This window comes from Prionailurus bengalensis, chromosome B4 (genome assembly GCF_016509475.1).
Source record: "Prionailurus bengalensis isolate Pbe53 chromosome B4, Fcat_Pben_1.1_paternal_pri, whole genome shotgun sequence".
In the NCBI taxonomy this organism is placed as follows: domain Eukaryota; kingdom Metazoa; phylum Chordata; class Mammalia; order Carnivora; family Felidae; genus Prionailurus; species Prionailurus bengalensis.
The window spans coordinates 138,445,860-138,459,234 of record NC_057358.1 but is presented as its reverse complement, the minus strand read 5'-3'; positions in this window follow the sequence as shown (position 1 = coordinate 138,459,234).

The following is a 13,375-nucleotide window of genomic DNA, read 5'->3' as shown; positions in this document are numbered from 1 at the left end:
GACATCCCAGTCCTCCCACATACATGTCTGTCCTCCCTCCAGACACTGGTCTCTCTGGGCCTCCTCCTCCAGCCTCCTCACTGGGTTCTGGGGTCTCGCCTCTGGCCTTAAGCACTAGCCCCTGTGGCTCTGGGCCGTGTCCTGGGCAGATCTTCTCCTCTTCCCAGTCGTGTCCCCCTCCTGATGCTCCCCAATCCCTGTCTGGCTCCACAGAACCCCTCAGGAGGGAGCCTGGCACCCCACTGCCCCGGCACACGCCCCCCCAGCTCCAGCCAGGCTCCTCACGGGTGCCTCTGTCATCACCTCCTTGCCCGGCTGAGTCACCACCTGACCCACCCCCCCCCGACACCGCGCTGCCCCTGCACCCCCTCCCCCCAAAAGCACCTTTGATTCCTCACTGCTGCCTAAAGTGCTCCGCAGACTTTGGTGTTGTGCAGGAGAAAGTGCCTCTCAAGGGCTGGGGGTTTGCATGCAGGGGGCACACGGGGAGGAGGAGGGACAGGAGGAAGGCGACCCCGAGGGGAGCCAGGCCAGGGGGCAGCGCACTAAGGCTTGGTCATCCGGGCAGTGGGGAGCAGGGTCAGAAAAGTCACTCTGGGGGAGGGGGTCAACTTTCCAGGTGGAGGGGTCAGGGAGGCATCGTGAGGACAACAGCACCAGAGTCCTGGGGCCTACAGGAGGCTGGCAGTCACTTGGCATGGCCGGGGCAGGCTTGGGTCTTACAGAGCTGAGGTGAGGACCATCAGGGAGCAGGGCACCCGAGGCCAGGGGCAAGTGGCAGGGAGGGCGTTGGAGACAGAGCTCTGCCAGCAAGGCCTGGGGGGAGGAGGGAGGCGGAGGGCCGGAGCGGGCTGAACCGATACATTCAGTCCCCAGCTGGCCCCAGCTGGCCCTGTGGCAGGCTGCTAGTGACTCCGTGTGCAGGCGAGGAAACTGAGGCAGAGAGGCTCAGAGCTAGGACTGGCGGAGCTAGGATCTGAGTGGCGGCTCCCAGCACTGTGCAGCTCTCCCCCTCCAGGGAGGGAGGGGCCCCGGGGTGGGGGCCTCTGCGGGGTGTGGGGCTGGGCTGGGAGGAGGTAAGGGGGGTAGCTCCGAGAGGGGGGCTAGGAGGGGGGAGGGGCTGAGCTGGCGCGGGGGGGCCTTGTCCCCGTGAGCTCACCTGCGGCCCTTCCTTCTGTTCAGAACTTCTGATCTCCTCTCCCCCCCCACGCTCGGTCACCCTCCCCCTCTTGGAGGAGTCGCAGGTTAAGACACAGGTTGCAAGAACCGGAGAATTCTCGTGCTTGCTTTTGGGGGAGGTCACTGGGAGGAAGTGTCCCCCGGGTGGCCCTCCAGCAGGACCCGGGCAGTCAGAGGCTCCTCACCCCTCCCGTGCCCTTGGGATCTACACTCTGCCCACCGTTCCCACCCTGGGAGCCCTTTTCTGAAGACACAGCCTCGAGAGAGTGAGATGTTGTTGAGACCACCTGGGCTGTGTACTCGACTGAACCGGGTTGAAGCCTCTATATAAACCCTGATGATTCTGGCAGGCGGGTGTGGGGGGCGACACATCTCGTGGCCACTGAAGTCAAGCCTTGCGACGAAGTTCCTTTGCTTTTTAAACCCGTCACCTACAAAAAAAAAAAAAAGTGGAGTATCTGGGGGCCCAGCGATGGGCTGGAGCCCACACAGCAGTCCTCAGAGCCCCGTGAGACCCACGACCCAAAGCCAGGCCAGTGGAACTGCCAGGTGGGCATCCTGACAGCATCGTCCGCGGGGCAGGCCCGGGAGCGTGGCCTGGAGTCACCCCTCCGCAGGGGCCAGGCTCTAAGACACCCAGCCTCCTACCTAGCTGTCCTGCCAGGCAGCTGCCCCTTGGAGGAGGCAGAGGAGGACTCCCGGGTTCCTCTCTGCTAGATGGGGGGTTTAGGGAGCCCCAGACCACCTGCCCCGCCAGCTCCCGCCCACCCTGGAGAGCTGAGGGTGTCCCCAGGCTCACTCTGAACCCGAGACCCCGGTCCAACAGCTAACGCAGCCTGGGGCTGGCTTCCCCAGAAGAGTACAAAATCACGACCTCATGCTGTCCCAGTCCTGCCCGCTGCAGTGGGGGGAGGGTGCAGCAAGGGAGAAGAGTCCTGGCTTCCTGCCCTGGCCGGCTCTGACCTTGGCCTGGCCTTTGGACTCTCATGGCCATGCCGCCCGGACGTTGAGTGAGACCCTTGGCCCAGTGGCTCCAGGGATGGCCGTTCCCGTAACAATCTGCCCGCATCACCTCCCCACCCCGCTGCTCCCCTGACCCTGAGTGTCTCTGCCACCGGCCAGCCCTTGGGCAAACGGCACCACCACTACCCTATGCCCCCAGGGCTGTGTGAGGCCCAGCTCTTTCTGACACGCCCCCTCGGGCCTCCAGCCTCCGCGAGTGCCCAGGACACCCCCCTCCCCGCCACCGCAGCTCCTGTCCACGCAACACCCAGCACAGATCAGGCACCCAGAGAACGTCAATTACAAGATGAAATCCCAGGCTGGGTCTGGTTGGAGGTCAGGGGTCAGATCAAGGGGTTAAGCCCGTCTGAGGGGTGGGGAACGCTGGGTCCCTCCCTGCACACAACTTCACAGGCGATCTGGACCGAGAGGCCAGAGCTGAGTGGGTGCACATCTCATTGTCCTGCGGGGAGGGTGGGGGGCAGTTGCAGACCACCGGCTATCCCGGCATCTGGATCTTACTGCTGGACGTGAGGCCTCAGGTGCCAGGCCACAGCCTAGACAGCGCCCCCTGTCCCCCAAAGGAGGCACCTTGACTTACCTTCCCAGCCTGCCTGGGGCCGGGCTGGGTGTGAAAGCATAACCCAGAAGCCCAATGAAGATGCCTCTGGCCTGGGCCTCGATCCCGCCCATCCTGGGGGCCACTTCATACCCTCAGCTCCTGTCATCGGCCCAACCTCCTGAACTGAGGCCCCGGCCCTGGCCCCAGCCCCGAGAACCACACTGATGCTGGACAGCTCCTTCCAGAAGCGTCCAGGCCCTCAAGCCACGTCCCCGCGCCCGTGGGGCTTTGCAACGCTCACTGGTGTCACTGACACCCCACCCCACAGTCCCTGAAATGCAGGGAGGGCTCCGGAGCTGTCCTGCAATGACAGGCCTGGTTCTGGATTACTCTTCCCCATTTGACGCCCCCCCCACTCCCGCCCCTGCCAACGACTTCTATGCCTTGCAGGTGTCTGTCTTGTCTTCTCAATCCCTCACGGGGCCTCCACACCTCTGTCCTCCCTGCCTGGGTTCTCTCCATCATCTACACTGACTGTAAATCTCCTCCTGCCTGCAGCCGAACTCCCCGGAGTCTCCCCTGCCTCATCCTGCCACCTCCCTCCACCTAAGGTTCCAAGGGGCCTGCCCCAGGACCTTTGCACCTTTGCCCCTTGCTGCTCCCTCTGCCCGAAGCCCCCCTCCTGCCCCTGTTGCCTGGTGATCCCAACACACCAGAGGCTCTCAGCCTTCTAGAGGCTTCCCTGGGCCCTAGCGGAAGCGAGCCCCTGGCCTGTACTCTCCTGGTGAAATGCCGTCCCCGAAGCCTGCCAGCACCGTCAGGGACAGGATGCGGCTGGCTGCTCTCGAGTCCCCTTGTGTGTAGCGTGACTTGGGAGAGCGGCTCCTTCAGAGCCAAGTCTGTTCCCAGCGTTAATGACCTCTGAGATTGGACCCCAGAGAGCATCGGGGAAGAGAATGAGGCCAGAGGGCCCCACAGCACCAGTCCTGGGGCCGGGACTGGGGAGCGTGGGGTGGGTGGCTGCTGGGCTCTGCTGAGTGCCCCGAGGTGACGCTCCCTCTAGAGGCCCGCACCTGCCTGGTGAAACCCTCACCCCCTCACCCAGCTCTCTGCCACGGCTGTCCCGCCTTCCTGTCCTGCCTTCCTGTCCACAAGGCAGCCAGAATGAACTTCCAAGACGCACACCTGGTCTCGTCACAAGCCCACTAAAAGCTTCAATTGGTCCCCGTGTTCCACAAGGACCCGAGGGTCCCCAAGGCCCTTCATGGCCTGCCCACTGGCCTTTCACCTCCAGGCCCCGTGCCTGTGGGCTACTCCCTCACCTGCGACACCACATGTGTCTATGCCCTGCTCGTTGCCCTCAGCTCTTTATCCTTAAAGACTTGGGTGAGCGGTCACATCACCTCCTCCAGGAAGCCTTCCCGACCCCCGCCTCCCTCGGCCCTTGAGTGCTTTAAGCAGCTGCCATCACCCCCAGATGTAATGCCTCCCAGATGAAGCTGTACCCTCCTGGTTCGGGCCAGACAGACGAACCCTCTTGCTCGGGAGGGTTGGGGCAGAATATGGAGGCCCACACCCAGGGGAGGGCACACCACCGGGAAGGCTGGTCTCGAGTCCACGACTTAGGACTCCTCCTGACCAGTGCGACCTCAGGGGCCGCTCCTCCCCGGGCCTCAGTTTCCCTGCCTGGGAAATGGGGGGGCCGTCTCCCAGCACAGAGACAGCAGGGCGTGGTGGATGAGACCACAGCCTGGGACCGTGGACGTGGCCCACCCCAGCTCCATCACTCACCCCTGTGTGACCTTGGGCTGACCTTGCCGGGCCTCCGTCTCCTGGCTGGGAGATGGGCAGGGCAGAAGTACCCAGAGCCTGAGACTAAGGTGATTCGGGGCAGCAGGGCCCAGCCCACCGGGTGAACAGGCGGGTCGCAGGGGAGGGGTGGACGACTAGACAGGAGCCGGTGGGCACGCTTCTGGCCCCTGCCTGCCTGTCTGCCTCGGGCAGGTCCCCGATGTCTGAGCTGGCTGCCACTGGGGGCCCTCCCACGGGGCCAGGTCCCGCCTCTGTTCCCAGGCCTGGGTAGTGGCCCAGCTGTTCCTGGGAGCTGGTCCCCGCCGGCACGGGGCTTCTGCGTTGAGCACAGGGCTTGCAGGGGAATAAAGTGGAGGGGCCATCCTCCTCTTCTTGCAAACAATGGAGCCCCCAGGGGTGCGCTTCCCAGGGGCAGGTCAGCTCCGGCCGCCGAGAACCCTCTAGCTGGGACAGGCTGTGGTCAAGAATCCTGGGGCTGGCACTGGCTGGGAGTGGACAGGGTGACCATCGGGCATGAGGGCACCCGCATGGAACCTATGGGTGTCACTTCACCCCCTGTGCCTTGGTTTCCCCAGCCCTTCACCGTCTCCACTGAGTAATTTGTCCACAAAACACATCCGTGGCCCCTTCTAAAAGGCCCCCATCTGGTCCGGCTGATTCCAGGATGGGGCAGTCTCTGCCGGACGGACAGGGGAATACGGTGCTGGGGGCACGAGAAGAGAAGGGAGCCACGACCATGGTCCGCGGACGGAGACCCGGGCGGCTTTCCAGAGGAGGGGCGCTTGGGGCTTCCCCGCTAGCAGACCCCTGGAGCTTTATCGAGCCCCCATCACTCCAGGCTGTGTGGCTCCGTGCTCCAGCTGAGGCCCAGAAAGGGTGAGCAACTTGCCTGAAGACACCCAGCCTCAAGGGAGAGCCATGCGAGATGATGGAGCCCGCTCTGGCCACGGCATCCCGCCTGCTCCTGTAGCCTCCCATCCGGACTTCCTGAGCGCGCATGGCAGGGGGGGTGGGGGTGGGGGGGCCTGGCCAGGGGCCCCTGTTTCTCCCTCGCCCGTGAGGTGGAGGGGCAGCCGCCACCCGCCCTGGTGCCACCCCCAGGGAGAGTCTGGGGGCTGGGAAGAGGGCCCTCCGAGCCCCGTGATCAGAGCACAGGACAGCTGCATGTGCTTGGGAGGACGGGGGCACCTCATGCTGGCCGCCAGCCCAGCCTGGGGGGGGCGTGGTGGGAGAGCACCCTGGAAGCTCAGGTCCCCACTCTGTGGGGACGAGGAGGAGGGGTGGGCCACTGGGCGGGGCTCTCCTGGCAGGGCATGCGGGCAAAGGCAGGGGGCCTGGAAGGGTCAGTGAGGCCGGAGGGCACAAGACGGAATGGCAACACAGGCAGGGGACCTGTCATAGGGCAGCAGTGACTGGCCAGCAAGACGGAAAGCCATGGGGGACACGGGAGGGGGTGACCCAGTTTTCTCCTTGGAAAGTCTACTGCAGCCCTAGCCAGGGGAGAGGCTGGGGCCCGGGAGAGCGGGGCAGGCTGCTGGGGCAGGTCGAGTGGGGGTGCTTTTCGAGCGGCCCACGGGCCGGGGTCACCTGGGTGGCTCAGTCCATTAAGCATCTGACTTCCGCTCAGGTCATGTTCTCGAGGTTCGTGGGTTCGAGCCCCGCGTCGGGCTCTGGGCTGACGGCTCGGAGCCTGGATCCTCCTTCTGATTCTGTGTCTCCCTCTCTCTCTCTCTGCCCCTCCCCCACTGGTGCTCTGTCTCTCTCTGTCTCTCGAAAATGAGTAAGTGTTAAAATAAATAAAATAATTAAAAATTATTTAAAAAAGAGAGAAAGAGAGAGAGGCCCACGGGCCGGAGTGGGGGAGGGCAGGGGGAGGGGAGGGGCGGCACGGGGGCCCGCCCGGCCGTGTCACTCACCAGGGTCTGCCGGGGTCCCCGTGCGGGCATCCAACCAGAAGGAGTTCTGTGCCATTTTCTCGGGGTTGGCCTCAGGTGTGGGGTAAGGGATCCCCAGCTTGACCCACTCCGGCCGGATTTGTCGCTGTGGGTCACCCTGGCACCACCCTTGGCCTCACTGTCTTCACGGGTCCAGTGGGTGCCGTCCAGCCTTGGCGGGGGTCACACGGGCTGTCCCGGTACCGTCTGAGCGGCAGGAGCCACGGGAGGCAGAAAGTGCCACCAGCCGGTGCCAGGGAGGCCCCCTGGAGGCGGCAGCTGGGACTGGGAGACGAAGGAGAAGCAGGCCAAAGGACTAGGGGTGCCCGCAAGGCCAAGGGCAGGGCGGCGTGCACACTGGCTCCCAGTGGACCAGCTCCCGACTTCTTCTTCCTCATGACTGCGGGGCCTCAACCTCTCCCACAGCAACGGGACACACAGAGCTCCTGTCCGCCCCTGGGCCTTGGCTCGCACCGTGCCCTCCTCTGGGGATGTGCCTCTCTTCTTCGCCTCGATGAACTCCTATTCATCCTTCAAAGCCCAACAGAAGCGTCACCTCATTTGTCCGCCTGGCAGATGCTCGCAGAGTGCCAGCTCCGTGCTGGACACAGGGCACAAAGGAAAAGGACTGTGGCTCCGGAGCACCTCCTTCCTGCAGCACGGCTCTCAGGTTGTTGCCATGGTGATCGACATCCGTACTTGTGGGTCTCGCCATCTGGAAAGGGCTTTCCTGAGGCTCACTGGGGTGGTGCTCAGTACCGTGGCACCGAGATGTCGAATTCGGAGGCGGGGTGGGGTGGGAGAGCCAGGGGCAAGGCGGGAAGCTCTGGACCAGGGAGGGGAGCCCTGCGCCGGGCTCTGGGCACCCCCGGACCTTGTCTCCTGAGGCTGCAGCCCAGGGCATTCTGAATCCGTGAGACACAGACTTCCTCTCGTCTGTGGGGCTGGGTGGGGCCTCACATGTGACTCGGGCCCCCGCCAGGTGACCCTTGCCAGGATGGGGGGTCACAGTCGGAGCTCACACATAGAGTAGGGCCCCAAGAAGGGCGGGTGCCAGGCAGCAGCGAGCGCCTCGGCTGGGGGGTACCCACGCTGAAGCCACCGCACCGGTGCCCCGGCCCGATTTGAGGGTCAAGGCTGAACATTCTGCTGGCTCCTCCTGGGCTCGGCCCGGCCTCCCTCCCCAGAAAGGACACTCAGCCTGGGTTGGGGGGGGGGGGATGACGCCCTTGCTCCCCGCCTCAGACGGTGTGGAGTGGAGGGTGGCTGTGCCGTGTTGCCCCTCGGTCCCTGGGACTGGGCACTTGGGGAAGGTGACCTTCCACAGCAGGCCGCTCGCCCCGTGCAGGAGGGGGGCTGGAGCGGCGGGGCGGGGGCCCAGGTCATGCCCGGGGGGGCTCAGGTGTGGACGACACAGGGCCACCCGTGGTTGCAGCGCGGCCCCCTCTGGCTGAGTCACAGAATTACCTGTTGTTGACTTCTGGTCTGTGGAATGAGGCAGGCGCCTCCCCGGTGGCTGCTGGGGCCTCTCCGGGGGGGGGGGGGGGGTGTCCCGCGCAGCCGCACGTGGCCAGGGCGAAGGCGCACGGCCAGTGCTCAAGCCGTCTCTCTGACCTTCCAGAAGCCACGCTGGCCCGGCCTTGAGGGCTGCCGCTTCCCTTCCAACTGTCCGGCTGGGGTGGACACAGGCCCAGCCCCCACACGGAACCGACACCTGCGACTATCGCTTCCTGATGAATTCTGAGACTCGTCCTTGAAATGACCTTCACTTTGGGGCACGAGTGGGTCCCCAGTGCCCACAGAGGGCTCCTCACCCTTTCACCGCATCAGCGTGCCCACCTGGCGACCTCCACAGGCCCCCACGGCATGCACATCCAATCACAGCGTGTGAGGGTGGGGCGTCTCATTCCGTTTCCTACTCTGTAGCTACCAGACTCCTACTCATCCTACAAAACCCAGCTCAGGACTCAGCCGTCCCAGGACGCGATCCATGAACTCTCCCCCACCACACCCCTGCTCTTTCTCCTGTGCCTCCACAGCCCCTACCCCTACTGTGCAGTCTTTGCTCATTCCAGGACCGTCTCGTGCCTGCAATGTATCGAAGGATCGTTGGGAGGGCGGCACCTCCGAGGCGATACCTGAGGGTGATGAACATTCTGCCCCGGCAGGTCTGGGGATGGGGCCGCCCTGGACCCCTCCCTCCGCTCCCAGCTATTCACAGCGCCCGGGGGGCCAGGGGCTCAGGGACGTCTGGGTACAAGCGTGGGAGCCGAGGGGAAAGATTGCTGCCAGGAAGGCTCCCCAGAGGCGGAGAGGCTGGACCCTGGCCTCCAGGGCAGCTGGTGGAGGCAAGGCCGGGCGTGCCCGTGTTTGTGCAACAATGCCGGAGGCCCCGGGCAGAATGTGCATCTGCTGGGCTGCGGGACCTCGGGCGGACTTCTCCCCCTGAAGATGGGGAGAAGAAAGGAACAGCCACAGAAGGTCAGAAGGCACGATAGTGCCGGGCACGTATTAACAGAGGCTGGCGGTGGTGGCTGTAATGGAAGCTCCGGGGACAGTGACCAGTGCTGCTCCCGGGAGCGAGAGACGAAGCCGAGGCCGCGAGCCAGTTGGGGGAGGACTGCGTGACGGCTGGCCGGGAGTCGCTCCCTCTGGGAGGCAGGCCCCGTGCTGGGCAGGATGGCAGGCTGGCCTTGGCCTCCCCAGGACTGCCTCGCCCAGGCCCGGTGAGGCCGCACTGCCCGCCCACTGCCAATGGGGCCATCTCCCCTGTCACACCACCTGCCCCTCGCTGGGACCCGGGTCAGCCAGGCTAGAAGAGCCTATGGCTCCCATGCCCACGTGGACCCAGTTCCCATCTGCTGCCCACCCAGCCGTGGCCATTCCCACGCTCCCTGCCCGCCCCGCCACCCGTTTGTCCTGGCGAGTCTGGAACTCTGGGCGGGGGGGCGGGGGGGGGCGCTCCTTCCGGTGACTGGAAGGTGGGGTGTCCCGCCTCTCCCCGCCCCCACCAGCCACCAGAGCACCGCCCCCACCCAGGGGGTGTCGCGAGGGGAGAGGGGGCCCTGCCTCCTGTGACGGTGGCCCGGCTGATGCTGAGTCCGTCCCACGCAGCCAGGTGAGCTGAGTCTGTCCCGTGCAGCCGGGTGAGCTGAGTCCGTCCCACGCAGCCGGGTGAGACGGGGGCCTTGGGACTGCAGGGGAATGTGCCCCCCCCAGATCCCCCCCGCCGACAGAGGCCAAGCACGGAAGCCACAGAGGAAGCGCTGTCCTTCTATCGGTCACTGGGTGCCACCTGGTGGTCACCTCGGACGCCACCGCGGAGGCTCGACCGGAGCCACTGCTTGTGGAACACGCGGCTGAAAGCGGGGCCGGACCCCCAAGTTCTTGTCCTCCTCATGGTGCACATGGGGAAACTGAGGCTCACGGAGGGGTCGGGAGCTCCCCGGGGCCCTCGGGGACGGACAGAGGCCGGCGCTCCTGATGTGACTCCGGTGCCCGTTTCTGGTTGTGCGCAGAGGTCAAAGCGGCTCGAGCCCTGCAGGGATTCAAGCCGCAGAGGGACGAGTGCGGGCCACCCCCCCAGTGGGTGTGGTGCATGTGCTCTGGGCCCGCCGAGCCCCTGCCCTGCCGTCCCAGCAGGCTGTCGGAGCGCACGGTCGGCCGGGACCCGAGAGGAAACGGGACCAGAGCTGGTCCTGCGCCGTCCCGAGGCCCGCCTTGCCTGGCCGCCGGCCTCGCACCTGACGGTCCACGTCAGCAAGGGAACGGTGGCTGCTTTGCGTCCGCAGGGGTGAGGGGCCCGGGGGGCTCCTCTGGGGCAAAGGCCTGGCCTCCAGCCCCCGTGGGGCCCCAAGGTCAGTCCCTGGAGTACCTTACATGAAGGCCATGTCCTAAACCTCACCCGCTGCAGACCTTCCCAGCCTGGCCCCTCTCAGTGGCCGTCCGCCCGTCCATCCGGAGAGGCCTGGGCCACCCAGCGAAGCCCCAGGCCCGCCCCTTCAGCGTCACTGCCCAGGGATTCTCAAACCCACGCACTTCAAGGTCGCCGCAATTGTCCAGGCATCGCTGCTCTGGTCCGAGCCTGCTAGCCACCACCTCTTGGGGCCCTCTGCCTCTACAGGGCCCTCTTGGTGGCCACAGGGACATGCAGAGCCGGGCTACAGCTCGCTAGGGTGGCTCCTGTTCTAGAGGATATGCCCACTGGTGCGACTTGACCAGGCCTGTCTGAGAAACCGTGGGTTAAACCAAGTCCGAGAGGCCTGTGCCCTCCGTGCAGGCCTTGTCGGAGCCTTCCATGGGCTCATCAGTTCCAAGAGAGGACGCTGTAGGCAGCTGCCCTGGATGTATGTATCCAGGGAGCCCATTGGATCCGAGGCCTTTTCAGGGGACAGCCGGCTCCCTCCCCAGCCTGGTCCCCCGGGTCCCCAGAGGCTGCTTCCTGCCACCCACCCGCCCTACTGCCACTCCCACCAGCTTCCCTCAGAGTGCTGGGCTCCACCCCAGCAGACCATGTGCTCACTCTAATTCATTTCTTCAGCCAGTGGGTATTTATTGAGCACCAGCTGTGTGCCAGGCACCGGGCTAGGTGCTGGGGATAGTGCGGGAATAAGACGCCGCGAGTCCCTGGAGCCCACAGCCTAGTGGGGGGGGAGGGAGGCATGCCCAGGAAGATCTAGAACATGGGGTGGGTAGTGCTGAGACAGCGGGAACAGCCCGACGGCTGGGAGCAGGCTGGGACATCAGTTGGGCCTGGGTGTCCTCCCAGGAGCACCAACAGTTTCTCAGAGGAGCATCGTTCAGGCCCCGGATGGCCCCCTCCCCCGCTGGCCTGTCTCAGCCCCCCAAGCTGTCCAGGGTCTGACATGTGCAGCGTGGCTCCGGCTGTCACCGCCCCCTCTCTCTCTAGAGAGAGAGGTGGAGCTCAGCACCTTCCCCAGCTGCGTGGAGACTCCCCAGCCCCCCAGCCCCCGGCCCACTCTGGCCCCTCAGACCCGTCAGGGAGACCCGTCTCTGCTCAGTGACACCGGGTGGGCCCTAGGTCTCTGCCAGGGGGCCACGGGCACGACAGCAAGGCCCTGCCCCACCCCCGGGACACATTCCCTCCAGGCTCCTCTGCCGGGGGGTCACCCCCGTCTCCAGCTCTGCAAACAACCCAGTGCCCCCCACTCTCCCACGCTTGGGGGGGCCTCTCCCTTCCCGGAGGGAGCCTGGCCTCAGGCCAGCAGGCAGCGTAAGTCCCTTGAACCCTCGCATACGGAGGGTCCCCAAGCCCCTCACAGGTCTGCTCTGGGTGTGGTTGTGCCACTGGAGGGCAGTGATGCTGAGGGCTCAGTGACGGTGAACGGGACACTACCAGCTGTGTCCCCTGGGACTCAGCGCCCTCTGGGAGTGGGACCAAGGCTGGGGTTGCCCCGGCTGTTGCTGGCAGGGGCTACCGGGTAATTGCTGGAGACCCTGCTTGGTCTGAAGCACAGGCCCCACAAGCGAGAGGAGCAGAAGTGTCCCCAGGGCCCCCTCCCCTGAGTTGACCTGGAACCTGAGGCATCTGGCCCAAGAGGGGTCATCCGCTGCCACAGCCTTGGGCCCCTCCCTTAGGGAGGGGGTGTGGGCAGCGCTCACGGCCTCCACTGCCTCTCACCGCCACACCGTGTCGCTGTCGCTGTCGGGAAACGAAGGCAGGGTTGCTCAGCAGCGGGCCGGGGCTCTGGCTGCAGGGGGGCGGGAGGAGGGGGGGAGCGGCAGGGAGGGGAAGGGGAGGGGGCCATACGGAGGACGGGGTGGGGGGGGGATGACGGCAGGACAGGACGAGGCAGAAGGAGGCGCTCACCCTCTTGGCGGGTCCCAGCCCTGCTCCGTGGGACGGGGTGCTTTCCCTCCCTGGGTCCTTCCTTTGTAAAACACATTACAGAACATGTTGTATGACATCGGGACAGGTTCATTACTATGGAGGTCAGGGGCTGTATACGCGTATTATGGTATCATTCACTATACATATCATATACACACACTGTTTTCAAAACTTCACGGGACGCTGTTTGCCTTTTACAAAAGACGTCCGTTTTCGCTATAGGAGCACCTGTTTTCTCGCTAACTGAAAAAAAATCCGAACAGGAGCTCTCCTTTTATGAAAACAAGTGAGAAGGGAAGATAGCATTCAGCACTGGTTTCCACAGTGAGCCGGTATAGACACAGTGCACGCCCTGAGCAACGGATCCACGAGCGGCCGCGCCCAGCTCCTTCCCGGGGAACGCTCAGCATCCAGCCTCCTCAGCTCTGAACCCTGTCTGTGAGCCTCTGTGCTGTATCTCGAGTGAGCTTGTGCATCCTTTGGCAAGACGGGTCCTAAGAGTATCAGAAAGGCTAAGGGAGGTGATTTATTACGTCTGGAAACCCTCAAACTTTTCCCATATAAATTAACGGTAATTGCTTCTTTGCTTTACGGCATTTTGGCTTCCGGAAGTTTTCACAGGAGTGCTCTACTTTTGGATAGTGGGGGACACCTGTATTCATTTTTTCCTCGGAATTTAAAGGAAACTGAAATTAAACCTCTTGTGAGCTTTAGCTCTGTGCCCACCAGACTGATGGACAGGCCATCCTGCCACGTGTCCCCCAGAGTGAGGCCCCCGAGATGCTGGGCCTCTGCCCCCTCGCCTAGTCCCGGCCCTGGGTGACCGCCCCATCCCTCAGTGCCACGTGGCCCTGGCTCTGATCTCAGCACAATCCCGGCCTGCCCGGGAAGCTCACGGGGCTGGGGGCCCAAGCCCTCTGCCCAGCCTCACCTGCCGCCCAGCCCCAGGCCAGAGCCACAGCCCAGATCGGGCAGCAGGGGGCGCCAGACGCCCGGCCGCAAATCTGGCCTCCGGGCCTCCTGCCCGGCCCCTGC